The 18148-nt window shown below is 39.5% G+C and overlaps 1 pseudogene; it reads left to right on the top strand.

The window, feature by feature from the left end:
- Positions 1-1594: 1594 nt before the first annotated feature.
- LOC133762064 (small ribosomal subunit protein eS4-like) overlaps positions 1595-18148 on the top strand; it is a 59498-nt pseudogene continuing 42944 nt past the window's right edge.

Here is an 18148-nt window from a genome sequence, read left to right on the forward strand (position 1 = left end):
CACAGCGTGCCGGCCGTGGCGGCCATTGGAGGGTGAACCAACGGCGAAAAGGAAGACCTTTCTCTCTCTCTCTCTCTCTCTCTCTCACTGTCCACTCTGCCTGTCAAAAAAAAAAGAGCAAAATGAGTGAACAGCTATATCCGAGGAACACTGAATTCTAGTGAATATTATAACCATGATAATTGCTGAACATCCAAGTTCTATATTTTGTCAATCATAGGAAGGCACAATGATATGTAGATGCTGTCATTTCCTACTTAACCTTCATGAAAAAAGAAACGTTCACATTCGATTTTCTTCAACTGGCTCATTCTTATTTCATTCCCTTTGAAAGTAATACACAAGATAAAGATCCCTTCCCAGAAAACAATGTTACCAAAGATTTAACATCAAATACCACCCCAAGAAGAGAACTGTATAGCAAGCATCACTCTCTCGTTGTAACACTACTTTCTCACTGAGAGCAACCTGAAAAGGCAATGTGATTTTGAGTCTTGGCAGTTGATATTTCTGACTCACAGATATGTTTATCTTCATTTTGCCCTGCTGTGGGACTGAATCAAATAACCAAACTAAACTAAAAATGTCCCCAAGTGCTGGAAATGATTGAGATCAATGAGGGGATACAGTGCAGGAGTGTTGGGGGAGAGGAGACATTAAAGCAGCGCTTGATATCTTTGTTACATTCAGTTTATTAAAGGAATGGCCTGTGTGTCATATTCTAAAACCTCATTTTTATATATTATCATTTCCCACTATAGTACTTTTTGGCTAATTTATAATAAAGATGTGTTTGTGTCTCCGTGATTGTTGTGAAACAATCAGTGTTAAATAACAAATTTGTATAATCATAGGAGCAACTTTATCGTTTCCCATATGATTCTTCTAAAGGTCATTTGGATTTTTTTTCCCTCCTGGATGAATTCCCAGGGGTCCCACACTGTTTCCAGTCCCCCTATGTCTCTCGAAACGTGTAGTTTCAAAATTGAATAGTGAAGGGCTGGCACTGTTGCGTAGTGGGTAGAGCTGCCGCCTGCAGCACCAGCATCCCATTTGTGCACAGGTTTGAGTCCCAGCTGCTCCACTTCCAATCCAGCTCTCTGCTGTGGCCTGGAAAAGTAGTAGAAGATAGTCCAAGCCCTTCGGCCCCTGCACCGGTGTGGGAGACCTGGAGGAAGCTCCTGGTTCTGGATCGGTACAGCTCCAGCTGTTACAGATATCTGGAGAGTGAACCAACAGATGGAAGACCTCTCCCTCTCTCCCTCCCTCCACCTCTCTGTAACTCTGCCTTTCAAATAAATAAATAAATAAATCTTTAAAAAAAAAAAGTTGAATATCTAGACCAGTGAAATAAGGATAAGTTTGTTTTTTTTTTTTTTGTTTTTTGTTTTTTTTTTAAGGACAAGTTTTAATACTTTTCAATTTGAAACCAGTTAGCATGTCCAGCTTGTTCCTCCTCTCTTGTAACTCAAGCCCCCTGATCCTCACCAGCCAGCATCAAAGCAAGTAAAAAAGTCTTCAGAGAAAGAGCCCACATTTAGGGGACGGAGGCAGCACTGATGTTTGCCGTAAAACGCAGACGCAGTCGTGATGCATGCCGTTGGATGCGGGGGCAGTCGCGATATTAGCCGTGAGGCGCAGGTGCAGTCGCGGTGTTTGTCAGGGGGCGCAGGTCAGCCGTGGAAAGCAGTGGGGGCACAGACGCCGTGAAAAACCATGGTGGGCTGGCGCAGTCGTGGTGTGCCGATGGTTCCTTCCAGAAAGTAGGTGCGCCATGCAATTACTCTTCCGCTTACAGAGCACCCTTGTAGGAGTATTTTCAGGGCGAGAAGAGGAAGGAAGCAGAGGGCCCTCTGTGAGGTAAAGTACCTTTCTGCGTCTCAGGGTTCCCCGCCCTCAGCTCCTGGGCACCCAGCCATTCCCCTCCTTCATTCAAACAGGACCGGTCTCTGTTTCCAGACGCTGTGTTGGGGTTTTGTCTCAAATAGCCACTGGGCACACAAGAAAGTTCTCTCTTCCCTGCCCAACGCTTTAACTGAAGTGGGTCTTCTCCCCAGGCATCCATTTGTCTCCTTGTACCAGGTGAGGCCACCCTCTGCTGTAACCTCCAGGCAGGAGTCAATAGCGATTTTCCACTTCCAGACCACACATGGCAAGCACTCCAGGTGGTTCTGCTTTAAGTTTCTGGCAACTCCTTCCCAGGGAATTCTCATTCTCTCTCTTTCGCACGCACTCACTCCCATTGCCACTCTTACTCTCTATTGAATCGCCATTATTTTACAAGCTGGAGTTGAGTGGTAGCTGATGTTGGCCTTGGCAGAAATAATGATCACCTGGCATCTGCTGCATGTGTTCTCCTTTTCTTTCTTTTAAAGATTTATTTTATTTATTTGAAATACAGAATTAGAGAGAGAGAAAGTGTTCTATCTGTTGGTTCACTCCCCAAATGGCCACAACAGCTGGAGCTGAGCTGATCATAAATCAGGAACCAGAAGCTTCTTCCAGGTCCCAACAAGGATGCAGAGGCCCAAGGACTTGGGCCGTCTTTACTGTTTTCCCAGGCCATAGCAGAGAGCTAGATCAGAAGAGGAGCAGCAGGGAGTAGAACCAGTGCCCATATGGGATGCCAGGGTGCCAGCCCCTTTTCTTTTCTTAAGAATAAAGAATTAGGGACCGGCACTGTGGCTCAGGAGGTTAATCCTACGCCTGTTGCGCTGGCATCCCATATGGTTCCCGGTTCTAGTCCGGGTTATCCTCTTCCAGTCCAGCTCTCTGCTGATGGCCCGGGAAGGCAGTGGAGGATGGCCCAAGTGTTTGGGCCCCTGCTCCTACAGGGGAGACCAGGAGAAAGCACCTGGCTCCTGGCTTCGGATTGGCTCAGCTCTGGCCGTCCCCGCCATTTGGGGAGTGAACCAACGGATGGAAGACCTTTCTCTCTGTCTCTCTTTCTCTCTCACTGTCTGTAACTCTACCTGTCAAATAAATAAAGTAAAACTAGCTAATTGTTAGACTTTAAAAACTTTGGGAAAAAATAATAACAGGTTAGCTGTTAGATTTTTTTGTTCTTCTCACTTTGAAGGAGAAGTAAGAACAGAAGGAGCCCCACTGTGCGGTGCTGATACATTCATTGGCATTCTTCTCCAGACTGGAAGCTCCACAAGGGCAGAGGCCTTGTCTGCATCCTATGGATGTTCCTCAGCAACTGACAGAGCGCTTGGTACAGGTAAGTACTCCACAGATATTCACTGGATGAATGAATTCTCTTCTACTCATTCGTTTTTGAGAAAAAAAAAATACTTGCCACTTTTCTTAACATGACTGCCCCAAGCCCAAATTTGTAGCAGAAAAGTCTGACCTGACTTTAAGCATGAGAACATTTTATTTCTTTTTGCCACATAATGATAAGCCTTTATATAGGGTTGTACTCCATCCAGGACCCTGCCCTGTCTTTATAGTTAGCACAGACTTAAATGAGATGATGTTAAGTCAAACAATCTAACTGACAGATGAGGCTTTAAAGATAATCTAGCTCCATAATTTAAATAAGAGATTGAATGATTTGTGCCAAATCTCCAGAATGCCTAGTTCTTGTCAGAGCAGAAAAGAATAAGATTGGCTCTTGGTCCAACCAGACATACTCCTGTCATTAAATACAAGACAGTACCCAAAATACCTCAGATAGTACTTGCAAACCAGATCAAGGGTTTTTTTAATTATTATTTTGAAGATAATAAAATACTGCTCATTGAAAGATATTATCATTTGCAGTCTTGCTGGAGTAGTGGACATGTTTTGGAAATGTATGACTTTCTTATGCAATTCCAACCAAACTGGACTTATTGATTGTTAGAGTGGGTCTGAAGCTCACAAAAGGTTCTTGACTCAACTGCTTTAAAGTATTAAGACACAAATGGTCATAGGCAAACTGTCTGTTTCTATAACCTTATCACCAGTGGTTGTCTGTGACAAAAATACATTTATTGTACATCTTGTAGCATGCAGAGATTTATCTCCTTCCACATAATTCCAGTAGAAAATTAGGCTGGAACTGAACCCTTCTGCAGCAGTGATGGGTCAGTGCTTTTGCAACTGCTGAAAATATTTGTCACCCTCTCCATTAGATCGTAAGCAAAAAGTGGATATTTTATTCCACTTTGTATCTCTTTATAGTACCTGGACCCAGAGTAGATACTCATTGATGTTGATTGAATAAATGTATATAACTTTTAAGTCTGTAGTTTCTTTATTGGAACTACTACTTCATCTTCCTCAAGTGGTATATTCTCAGCGTCTTAATGTTAAAAATCCTTAATAAATTCAGAATATTTCTTTTGAAATAGTCTTCTTCCAAATTTTACTTCATTTTCATTTTATGTTACGCCTTGAATTATCTTTAATGAGCCCACTGTTGAAATTATTGTTCTTAGTTAGGCTGTAATTGTGGAGAATCTTGCTCTACACTTATCAAACTTATAGAGGATGGAAAAAGATATTTTCTTATCAGTGACTAGCTCTGTGACCAAGACTGCTATAACAAAAGAATAATTAATATGAGAAAAACAGCAAATTTATTTAATATAAGTTTTAGATGATGAGGTGACATGGAGGCCTTTGGAAATAAGTATGCAAAGGAACAGGGAAAACCTGTCTGTGTGTGCTGCATTTGAGGAAGAAACAGATAGTTATGGAGCAGCATGACTGAGCAAAACAAATACACTCTAGCAGTAGTAGACTGGGAGAACTTAGCAAGGTGTACTTGTTTAGATTCTTCTTGGGCCTTTCTGTGTTCCTTATGTCCTTTTGTCTTCCAGCCATGGGGAGGGCACCTTTTGTATGAGCATCTGATGACCTGGCTCGGGGAAGATGAGAGTGACTTTCTTGCTTTTGCTCTTTTCTCATGGTCCAAGTACCATGTTTTGGGGTGGCCTGTTTTGAACCTAATCAAACTCATACCAAGTTATTGACATACAATAACTTTCTGAACCCACATGAATTCTTCCACTAAATAAGCTTAGAGCAGGGAAGCACTTGAGGTGGTGTTGAAGGCATAGGTCAGTTTCAGCTGGATTTCAATCATGGTTCTTTTTATTTATTATGATATTGACAATTCTCATGACTTCTTTAAATCTTAATTTCCTCCTTGATAAAGCTCAGGTACTTGAAGAACCCACCTCAAAGGGTAGTTAGGATAAATAACTCTAAAGCACTGAGTATGCTGTCAGATACCTATTAAGCACTCAATATATTGTTTAAATGTATGTATTGAAATGGTCACAATTTTCAAAATGTAATCATTTTTCATTATGTTGACTGCACCTTCTCGACATAAAGGTAACAAATTACAAAGGGTCATGCGTGAATACTTCCAGAATGATATTCTGAGCATCTTGTATTGTATTGACAATTCAAGTAATTTTTCTAGATTACTTAGAAAAATTAGTTTCAATGTACAGTCAAGTATAAGAAGGTGGTTGTAGCAGTAGTTGTCAAAATTAAGATTTTTAGAAATGCTTTTGACAGTTCATAGGAAAATGGGATAATTTCATGCAAAGAGATGGTAGGAAAATGGTTCAACTAGTGTTTGACTGATGAAGTGGATCTTGAAGAGTAAGAAGGATTTGAAGGGAAAGCAAAAGGGAGAGTAGCATTGCCATCCAGGCCTTTCCATTAAACAATGAAAAGCTTGAGGAAAATCTGGGGAGTGTTTGAGCCCACGTTCATGGAGAAAGGTGGCGTGCTGTTCAGAGCAGAAAGGTAGGTTGATAGGCAGTCCCAGAATCCTGAGTGTCCACTAAAGGACTAGGGACCTTTATTCTGAAGAGAGTAAGAATCCATTGCAGGTTTTGGAAGCTCCATTCAGGTAGTAAAAGATAAATAGGCTATAAAGGAAAGAATGAAGAAGAACCATTGAAGTTACGTAATAGTACATACTAATTGAGGAGAAAGGAGGGCCAGAACCAAGGCTGTGGCATTGGAAATGGAGAGAAAAGTTAGACTCATAGCACAGATTTGACAGAATCCAAGGCACAGGCATCGGTGAGGTGTATGGGTAAGTTACAAGGAGTGTTCCTGCTTTCATGACAAGTCAGTATCAAAACAGGTAACAATGAAGGAAATAGAAAAAGGAAAAGGGTTTGTGTTTGGAGGGGTGGAAGGCTGCGAGGGAAGAGATGATATTGGTTTGAGAAATTCTAAGTTCAGAATGCTCAAAGAAAGTCTGACAGGAAATGTCCAACTAACAGCTGAATATACCAAATGGAAATTCTAGAAAGTGTTTGTTTGCAAATGGAGGTGCATTTGCAAGTCAGCTGCATAGAGGTTACACCTAATACCGTGAGACTAATGAGGTCACTTCAAAACAGATTAGAAGGCCGGCGCCGTGGCTTAACAGGCTAATCCTCCGCCTTGTGGCGCTGGCACACTGGGTTCTAGTCCCGGTTGGGGCGCTGGATTCTGTCTCAGTTGCCCCTCTTCCAGGCCAGCTCTCTGCTATGGCCCAGGAGTGCAGTGGAGGATGGCCCAAGTGCTTGGGCCCTGCACCCGCATGGGAGACCTCTGCACCTGGCTCCTGGCTTCGGATCAGCATGAAGCACTGGCCTCAGCAGCCATTAGAGGGTGAACCAACGGCAAAAAGGAAAACCTTCCTCTCTGTCTCTCATTATCCACTCTGTCAAAAAAACAAAACAAACAAACAAAGAAAACAGATTAGAGTTAGAGGCTTTGTAGCAAGTCTTAGTAAATTGTTGCCTCAAAGGTAATATCATTCTGTTCTTAGAATTCTATCTATAAATTGCATTGAATCTGTTAAAAAACTAATTAAAATTTTAAAATAAAAAAATTTTTAAAGATTTTATTTGACAGGCAGAGTTATAGACAGTGAGAGAGAAAGAGAGAAAAGTCTTCTTTCCGTTGGCTCACTCCCCAAGTGGTTGCAATGGCCAGAGCCGCGCCGATCCAAAGCCAGGAGCCAGGTGCTTCCTCCCAGTCTCCCATGCGAGTGTAGGGACCCAAGCACTTGGGCCATCCCCCACTACTTCCCCGGGCCACAGCAGAGAGCTGGACTGGAAGAGGAGCAACCGGGACTAGAACCAGCACCCATATGGGATGCCAGCGCCGCAGGCAGAGAATTAACCTAGTGTGCCACGGCACCAGCCCCAAAATTAAAAAATTTTTAAAAAGGATAGTTGTTGAGAGAATGAGCAAAGATATCCAAAATGGAGAAGCAAGAGAAACTAGAATCCTAAAATAAAATTAAAGACGAATGAGTCTCAAGCATGAATTTAGGATAATCTTTCTCTGGCCATAGTCATTGCCATAGTTCAGATCACCATATTTCTTGCCTGAATTTCCTAAATGCCAGAGGAAATACTAGCATGAGGTTTTTATAATAACAGTTTAATCATGCCATTCCTTTACTACTTTTCATTACCTTCAGAATCAAGTACTGGGATAGCAGGAAAATCCCGTCAGGATCTCTCAATTGCTTACCTCTCTAACGTCATATGTCACCATTGCTCTGTTGCACACACTGAGTTATATTAAACTCTCAGATGTATCTGTTCCATCTCCTGATCTGATCTTCCAAAATACTGCTTTTGCCTGAAACATACTCCCCTGGTCCAAATATCTGTTCATCTTCAAGCCTTAGCTAGAGAGTCACTTACTGTATTCAACGTTCCTTGCTTCCTTTCACACTGTTTTCCAACACACACAGAAACAGACACACACTGAGTTGGGAATAAACACCTCCCAGCGGGCTTCCACAGTACACTGTAACATGAATTGTGGCATACTGAATTTAATAACAATTATACTTGCAGCTACAATGACTAAGTACCAGACATTACACTAAACATATCATTTACCTCATCACATTTTATGCTCTCAACAAATCTACAAGGTCCTTTTGTTATCCCTACTATACAATGAAGTGGGGGGAAAAGTACACTAGTGAAAATACAGAGCGACAAATGTGTAAAGTTATTCATTATGATGTTGTTTGTAATCGCAAAAGATTGGCGAGAATCCAAATATCCATTGATAGAGAGCTATTGATAACTCATGGCACATGCACACAGGAAATGCTTTGTATTGTTTAAAAGGAATAAGGAAATTACTTCTAGGCACCTATGATGTAATCTCTGAAATACATGTTAAGTTAAAAAAAAAATGTATAGGGGCCGGCGCCATGGCGCGCTAGGTTAATCCTCTGCCTGTGGCGCCGGCATCCCATATGGCGCTGGTTCTAGTCCTGGTTGCACCTCTTCCAGTCCAGCTCTCTGCTGTGGCCTGGGAAAGTAGTGGAGGATGGCCCAGAGGCTTGGGCCCCTGCACCCACATGGGAGACTGGGGGGAGGCACCTGGCTCCTGGCTTCGGATCAGCATAGCTCTGGCCATAACGGCCATCTGGAGGGTGAACCAATGGAAGGAAGACCTTTCTCTCTTTCTCCCTCTCACTGTCTGTAATTCTACCTGTCAAATAAATAAATAAAATCTTTTTTTAAAAGTACAGGGAATTTTCCAAAGCAAATATTGGAAGAAAAAAGCTAAAAATAGGGGCCGGCATTGTGGCATAGCAGGTAAACTCGCCACCTGAGACGCTGACACCCATATAGGTGCTGGTTTGAGACCTGGCTGCTTTCCCTTCTGATTCAGTTCTGGGAAAAGCAGCAGAAGATGGCCCAACTGTTTGTATCCCTGCTATCCATGTGGAAGAGCCCGATGAAGGTTCTGGCTCAGCTTTGGTTGCTGCAGCCACTTGGGGAATGAATCAGCACATGAAAAACATCTCTCTCTATGCCCCCAACCTGTAACTCTGACTTTAAGTAAATAAATTCTTATTAAAAAAAAACATAAATGAGAACAGTGAAAACACGTAGAAGGTGAGCCATTAGGACACAGTGGTATACCCCTGGGAGATGCTGCTGTCTCATGCTATGCCAGTCAGTGTTCATCACAAACTAGTTCATTCTTCAGGAGGGAACAGATAACATATAATCCTGGCAGTCTTCATGGCCAGGGAAAAGCAGTGGAAGATGACCCAAGTACTTGGGCCTTTGCTACCCATCTAAGGGACTCAGATGAAGCACCTGGCACTGGCTTTGGCCTGGCCCAATCTTGGCAAGTTGTGGCCATGTGGGGAGATAACTAGCAGAAGGAAGATACTCTATCTGTGTATGTATCTCTCTCTCTCTCTGTCTCTGACTTTCAATACATAAATAAATTTCAAAAAACACTAAAAGTGAACAAACAGAAATGATGACTTGTAAGGTAAGGAGCAATGTGAAGGACAAGTAATTGCAAATAGTCATTTGAATATACCTCCCTGTAACTTCAACTTTTTTGAATATGTAAATAGTGTATATATTTTAAAGTTCAGAAGAGCACTCCTTAATAATTAAAAACAAATGTATATGAGTGAATCTATTATACACACAATTAATAACAATGTTAGAAAGGGAATAATATTTTAAGTGAAAATAGAACACCAGAATTTGATTATACAGAAAAAATATATATGTTTTTTCTAAAGACAAGATAACCTGCACAAATACCTGAAACTTTGTTCACTAATCTTATTCTTAGTAGTAATAATTGTACAACTACCCTAAGAGTATATATGCAACTGCCTATTTATATATGTATAAACATACTATGAATATTTTATGTATACATACTAAGTACACATATTTCTCTAATACTGAAAAGTAATAATTTTATTGTAATAAAAAGAAATGCAAATATAAAGTAGAATAAGATTTTTAAATCAGTATGAACATTTGTGTATATATACATAATTTTTGTATGTGTATATGTATATATGCACATATAATTTCTTAACTATGTCCACTGTAAAATCTTATAAATAATAAGAACCCAGAAACAGAAATCCTGGTGTCCAGATTTTGGTCTCTACAGTATTACACACAATAGGATCCTTTGCTTCTTAGATCAGTGGTTAATTCTGAGTGTTAAAAACAAAAAGGTGCCATGTGAGCCTGAGAGCCTCTTGTTGTGTGGTAAAAACAAGAAGCTGTTAAAGGCCAATGGAATCATTTAAGAACATTGGAGCCAACTTAAAGGGGTTCTCTTTGGAAGAAGAGAAAAAAATATGAGATTAAACATGAATTTTGAGCCTAGAAGCAGTGATATACCAGGGCAATGAGCATACCTTGTGCTTGGATCCTGGTTTCCAATATGATTTTCTAAGAAAAGGAAATAGAACTCTTTAGAGAAATGGTCTAGAACTGCTGAAGGAAATTTATAAGTATAGAACATCTTAATTTTTAGTTTGGAACAGATTCAACGTTCTTTGTAGATAACAAGTCTAAGAACATGGTGATATTCCGTTTCCCCTTCCCTCCCCCTCTCCCTATCCCACCCTCCATATAGTACCAGATAGTAAGGAAGTTCTCTCAAACAAGCAAACAGATGGAACTTTACAATAATGGGAATATATCAAATGCAGACAGGGGTCAATGAAAGCTCCCAGTGATCAAAGCTGGAAAAAATTTAAGCAATAGAATAAATAAGGCAGTATTTTATTATAACACAAAATGTGAAATAAATATCCATGGGTCTTTATTGATATAAAAGAGCAGGTAAGTTGAGATCAACCTCCTGTGCAGAGGAGTTCCAAATAATTTGTATAGCTACCCTACCCTGAAGTATGGATGGCATATAGTGACTTATTTTTCAAAGATTACAGTTTGGCAAGGGAAGAGGACAAAAGTAACTTTACAACAAAGAAATTTGGAAAATACTATATCAGCCAATGTTGATTTTACGTACCTTTGATATGATGTGGTTAAATGGAATTTTACCATTGTGGTCTTACTCCCAAAAATTTATAATCTCAATCTGATCATGAGAGAGACATTAGACAAATCCCAATTGAGAATGTTCCACAAAATATCTAATACTAGTCAACTCTGTCAAGATTGTCAGATAGGAAAGTCTGAGAAACCATCACAGCCTAAGGTGAGACATGACAATTAAATATCATGTGGTATCCTAGAGAGATCTTAGAACATAAAAAGATATTAGATAAACAAGAAATGTGAATAAAGTATGTAATTTAATAATAAATCAGTGTTTCATTAATTGTGACAAATGATCCAAATTAATGTAAGACATTAACAGCGGAGAGAACTACATGGGGAGCATATGAAAACTCTCTATATTATCTTTGTAATTTTGTGCAAAAATACAAAATTATGATGCATTTGTTTGCTACATGTGAATACATAAGAGCTTTGAATTAATAATGACAGGAGAGAGTGAAAGAAAAAGAAAGACAAAACCCTAGGGATCACTGTTGGAAGTAACTAGGGCAATACTTAATTACTGTGAAAACTGGAAATTAGAAGGAAAGTAAATTGTCATTTTTGTTGCTACTCTGTACAGATTATTTGTCAGAGCAATCCAAAATCCCTAAATAATGTGAGAAAGTTGTGGGGTTTTTTTTGAGATGAGCTACGCTAACATATTGTAGGAATAATAGATCAAAAATCACCCTTGTTCAACCAACCCTTAAAGAAATAATTCATTCAAGCAATAATCATCAGTTGATCAACTCAGTGGATGAAAAGTAGATTGAAACTCTCCAATGGACACTTCTAATGATCTCATTGAAGGTAAAAAATCAGAAATGTGGTCCCTCCTACAAAAAGCCCACTGCATCTTCTAAGTACACCAACCCCACTCCAGAAAGTTCTAGATATCACTTCCATTCATAGAAATTATGAGAGATAGAGGAACAAATTAGATGACACCAGAAGGAAGCAAACTGTCTGAAATGTAAGAGAACAACAATGCCAGTTTTAGTAATAAATCAGTTGCATAAAAGAGGTGGTAGGGTTATGTAGATGAAGAACTAAACCAACCAAATGGAATTTGGGGAAAATATTTGGATACTTTTTTTTTTTTTTTTGACAGGCAGAGTGGATAGTGAGAGAGAGAGACAGAGAGAAAGGTCTTCCTTTTTGCCGTTGGTTCACCCTCCAGTGGCCACTGCGGCCCGCGCATCTGGCTGATCCAAAGCCAGGAGCCAGGTACTTCTCCTGGTCTCCCATGCGGGTGCAGGGCCCAAGGACTTGGGCCATCCTCCACTGCCTTCCCGGGCCATAGCAGAGAGCTGGCCTGGAAGAGGAGCAACCGGGATAGAATCCGGCGCCCCAACCAGGACTAGAACCCAGTGTGCCGGCGCCGCAAGGTGGAGGATTAGCCTGTTAAGCCACGGCGCCGGCCTGGATTCTGATTTAAATAAATCAAGTGCAAAGACGTTTTTTAGGAAGTCCAGGGAATTTGGTATGGACTGATTATTAACTAATGCAAGAAAATATGTTACGTGTATTATAATGTTATTGTGTTAACAATATTGTGCTCACATTTTGTGGAGATTCATATTAAAATATTAAGGGGTAAAAAGGTATGAGATCTTGAATTTCCTTCAAAATTCATTGTTGAAGTAAAAGAAGGAAGATAGGGAGGGAGAGAGGAAAGCAAGGAAGAAAGAAGCCCTGATGGCAAAACCTTGATAATTTTGAATCTGAGTAACAAGTATATTGGGTTCATTTTATACATATGTCTCCCATGTGCGCTTCAAATTGTTCATAGATAAAGAAAACATTTTTGTTTGTTACATAACCTGATGATTTTAGTCCCATATCTAGAAAAAAGCAGAGGCTGACATTTTTATGGATTTTTTAAAAACTTTTATTTATTAAATATAAATTTCCAAAGTACAACTTTTGGATTATAGTGGCTTTACCCCCCATAACCTCCCTCCTACCCACAAAAATCCCATCTCCCGCTCCCTCTCCCATCCCATTCACATCAAGATTTATTTTCTATTATCTTTATATACAGAAGATCAATTTAGTGTATACTGAGAAAGATTTCAACAGACTGCACCCACACAGACACACAAAGTATAACGTACTGTTTGAGTACTAGTTATACTGTTAATTCACATAGTGCATCACATTAAGGACAGAGATCCTACATGGGGAGTAAGTGCACAGTGACTCCTGTTGTTGACTTAACAAATTGACACTCTTATTTATGGCGTCAGTAGTTACCCTAGGCTCTTGACATGAGCTGCCAAGTTGGAAGCCTCTTGAGTTCGCTGACTTCAATCTTATTTAGACAAGGTCATAGTCAAAGTGGAAGTTCTCTCCTCCCTTCAGATAAAGATACCTCCTTCTTTGATGGCTCGCTCTTTCCGTTGGGATCTCACTCGCAGAGATCTTTCATTGAGGTCATTTTTTTTTTATTTTGCCAGAGTGTCTTGGCTTTCCATGCCTGAAATACTCTCATGGGCTTTTTAGCTGGATATGGATCTATTTTTGAAGATTTTTCTCATTTCAGTAATATGTGGTAATCTACATTTAACTAGTATTTTAAGGATGCTTGTTTTAATGTTATCAAGGTATGACACTCAACATGTATTGACACTTACTACGATCAGAGAACTACAATAGGAATTTAATAAGTATAATAATACAAAGAATTTGAAAAAATTGGCAGGCTTTAAAAGTTCTTCAATAGAGTTGCTCCTGTATTTACTGAATCAACATTTTCTTGGTTCTCATTTTGTTATGGCAGAGAAATTGGCCATTATAATGGTGATGGTTATAGATACAAGAGAAAAAATACCAATTTTAATGCTTATTTGATGATTTTCTCAAGTATGTGTATAACACAAATACTTAATTCCATTTGATTCCTCTACTACTTGAAGTACTCCATTTGTGGCAACAGTATAGTATATTCAAAATGATTGCAAGTAACTGTCACATTTTTCTTTGTGAATCTGTGGTAAAGGACCAAAATGTGTTTCTGGGTGGTTCTCAACCATCCTTAATGTTATGGGTTAAGTAGAAGTTGTCTCACCAAAACTCACACAAGGTGATTAATGTCTTAATGTTAATGATTTGTGGCTTAAGGTGGAGCCTTGATTTAATTGTGGCAGCTAGGATGGGGCCAGTGAGAGGCCTTTAGGTCACTGGGGACGTGCCCTTGGAGGTTAATTCTCATGAGAGAGTTGATTATTATTTGAGTTCAAGTTCAGCCTAGGTTTTCTCTATTTCCTGGCTCACCATGCAATTCTTTCTCTTCATACACCATGATCAGCCTCCACAGACTGCTGGACTATGGGGCTACCTGATCATTCTTTGTAACTTCCAAAGGAGAGATGAAATAAACTCTTTGTTCCTCAAGAAGCACCTCTCCAGTATTTTAGTTGAAGTAATGAAAAGCAGACTTACACACTTAATAAATATTCCCTCACAGCTCTCAAGTAGGAGATGGAGTGAAAATATAAGCTAGTTATTTTTCACAAATGTTAACGTTGAAATAAGCAGAAATTCCAGAGATGATGAATAACCAAAGAATAAAATCTAAGTGTGAGACTTCACATAAAGGAACATGAGGTATCTTCAAGAGCACTTACCCAAATTAATCATGTTTTTAAATGTTTTCTAATTCAGATATTTGGAATTGGGAAATTATTACACAAATGTAACTTGCTAAATGATGAAACTAGTCACTCACTATGGCATCCATAAATTATTAACCACATAATTGTGTGACATTTGACAGCCTACAAAGCGCTTGCACATACATTAACCCATTTTCATCTCACAACAGGTTTTTGAGAGCTCTTGGATTATTGTTTCCATTTTACATATGAGCAAATGGCCTGACAGGGGTGTTTGAGACCAGTATCTGGGTCCAGTCCTGATGGGATTGGAGAGACTGGGCCTCAGATTTAGAATCTACAGCTTACACAGTTCAGTCATTCATATTTTTACAATACCAGGATATCTAACACAAGAACAGTTTCTGACGCAGCCGAGACTATAACTCTATCAGAGACAAAGCCTCCCACAAACTGCTAAGCTGATTTGTAGGTTACAAGACAAAGAAGGGAAATTCTTCACAATAATATATAACAGAAATTCAGAAGTAGTCCCCAAACAAAGCATGATGCGTTTCCAAATGATTGAAGAAGATATGCTCACTGTATCACCCTGTCTTATTGTCAATGTGCTTAAATCCATAAAATATAATAGGAAGGAAGAGGTATGTCATATGTTAAGGTTGTTAAGTTTCTCTATTTATTGTAATGTGAAGCAATGGATATGATGTTATCACTATCCAGAATAAGTATAGTAATTATTAAAATTCATAAAATAATAGGTAGATACTATGTTGCACATTTGTACTGTTGCTCTTGTAATCCAGAAGACAGTCCTGAGAAATGGTTGTTGCTATTCCTATATTATAGAGAAAGGAGCTGAGGCTTAGAAAGATGAACTTTTTCACACCACGTAGTAAGCGGGACTGAAGCCCCAGCATTCTCCTATCCAAAAACCTATGCTTCTCATCATAAAACTATGTTTTTCCTCCCATCTCCATCCCTCCTAGCAGGGTGTAGTAGCAGTGCCACTACAAAAACAGCACAAGTATTTTTCTTTTTTTTAAGATTTTTAAATTTTATTTGAAGATCAGAGTTAGAAAGAAGGATAGACAGAGAGAAAGAGATCTTCCATATGCTGGTTCATCTCTCAAATGACTCCATCGACTAGGACTGGGCCAGTCCAAAGCCAGGATCCAAGAGCTTCCTGCAAGTCTCACATGTGGGTGGCAGAGGCTCAGGGACTTGGGGCATCCTCCGTTGCTTTTCCAGGCACATCAGCAGGGAGCTGGAGCAGCCATGACACGAACGAGCGATGGCGAGCTGCAGGCAAAGGCTCAACCTGCTGTGCCACAGCGCTGGCCCCTCTTACTCTTTTTTTTCCCAGATAGAGAGCTTCAAATGGAATGACTCATTCATTTATCCAATATGTTTACATTGTATTTCTTCCTTGTGCATAGAAATACATTACATAGCTCCTCCCATTAAAGAATGGTTCTCTGTATGAGAGGATGTGTGTATATATGTGTGTGTGGGAGAGAGGACAGTATAGTGTCATCACTACTGGTACCACTAATCATAATTGCTATGCAACACTAGAATCTTATTATATACCTAGTTGTTTTAAATATGTGACATATGTTAAACTCATTTAGCTTTCATGGTCTGATGATAGATCATCCCATTTATCTGATTGACTGTTATGTTGGTTTATGCATGTCTCAGGTTAACACAAAGATTTTCTAATTTCTGAAATAGCACAATAGTCCATTTGGTAATCTAAATCTAAATCACAATTTTGAGGAAGTTATTGTAGATATTAAGAGTAATTCTTGATTATTATACAACTTTGTAATATCAACATCAGATTATTCATTTAATTAATGTCATTGAATATTCATATATGTACAAGCTTGGGCTAGTTACTAATGAAATTTCTCCAGTGTGACTTAAGCATCTTCAAGGGGCCTTATAATCTAGCAATGTAAAGACCAAACTTGCACGAGTATTATCAGAAACGTTGCAACCTGTTACTGTCCACTTTGTTCTCCTGCTTCTGCCCAAGCTACTCATCATTGTGTCCATCATCAGCACCCACAAAGCAGACTGAGGCCTGTTGCGGTTCTGAGGACATTCTAAAATAGATAAAACAACATTTGGGCCTACCACTTGGTGGGACTTGGTGAACAGTGGCCAAGTGTTTCTAGTTATCCGGAATTTATTGAGTTCTCATTATGTGTCAGGCATAGTTCCATGCTCTAAGAAAATGGCAATGAATTAAAAAAAAAAAAAAAAGACTCTGCCCTCATGGAGCAGTGTCTTGAACAGCATGGACACTTTTCAGGAAGAACTTTTCCACGCAAGGGAAATAGTAAATGCAAAAGCCTTAATGGAAGCATGATATGCCCAGTCTGAGGCTAGTGTTATAGCAAGAGGGAGGGTATTTGGTTTGAGTATGGAGCTAAGCAGTATAGGTGATTGATAAAGGCTTTATGGAAGAAGTGATAGAAGAGCTGTCCTTGTTCCTCTGCTTTCTCCAGCCACTGACAAACAAGACCACGCACACCCATACGCCATGTCCTAACTTGTTTAATGGGTCCTGTTCAGTTCCTGACCTAGGATCAATCAAAGTAGGAAATATGTCAGAAGCCTTATATTAAAATCCATTGGCTAGTGGACTTAAGTCTCATCTCTAGACTGTATTTGAAGACTTCCTTTTGTATTGCCTTGACTTCCTGTTGTCTTTCACCTCTAACCATTCAAATGACTTTGCCAAACCATCCCTATAATTCAGCCTGGGTATCACATAGAAGCAATAGCTGGGCAAATGCCTCGGTACCAGGTGCTTCTCATCAAGGAACTATAACTCTATGCTGGAATCGAGCAGGTATTGTTTATTTGGTCCTTTGTAAGGTCTTGGTGTGAGTGATGTGAATCATTGACATACAGAACTACCAACAATGTCCATAATAGAATTCACTTAAACCTTGAATACTTACCTTCCTTTCCTAAATAACTTTTTTTTCATTTTAGTAAGAGTTCTTGATACACAAACGGTAATAAATACTCAACAGATAAACAAACCAGATGTGGGCTATGAGTTGCCGAACTGGAGTAATCACCCAACTGCACACAGAATTCTCCGTTTCCCCTCTTTGTTGAGCCTGTAGTGAACTTCTTCTGTGTTTCTTATATCATTCACCCAGTTGTCCTATATTGTATTTCAGTTCCCTTATATGATTGGCTTTCCATGCCAAGACTTAGCTATTAACTATGAACTAATTCTTACCAACCATTCTTTCAGAGGACTGAGGCATTTCTCAGTACTTCCATCTTTTTTGCCAAGTGAGTTTACTCTGTATCAAAGATCTCCCAACAAGAGGCAAATCACCTAGAATCCAGGCAAGATTTCCTGCACCTTGTCAAAAACATAGGTGGTCTTGACATGGCCTTTGGACTTGGAGCCTTAGACTATGTCTGCTGCCTGCCAGGCCAATGTATCTTTGTTTTCTATACTTTTTAAAACATTTTATTGAAATATGGGATAAATACCAAGAAATGGATATAAATGTAGAGATAAATGAGGTTTTTTTCTGTCATCTGATCAGACATAACCAACACCTCAGTTAGGAGCAAAATATCACTAGTACCCAAAAAGTCCTTACTATCTCCCCTTTCTTTTTTTAACATGGGAAAGAATAGTATATTGTCATGCATATAATGTGA

Source organism: Lepus europaeus, chromosome 6 (genome assembly GCF_033115175.1).
Source record: "Lepus europaeus isolate LE1 chromosome 6, mLepTim1.pri, whole genome shotgun sequence".
Taxonomy (NCBI): Eukaryota; Metazoa; Chordata; class Mammalia; order Lagomorpha; family Leporidae; genus Lepus; species Lepus europaeus.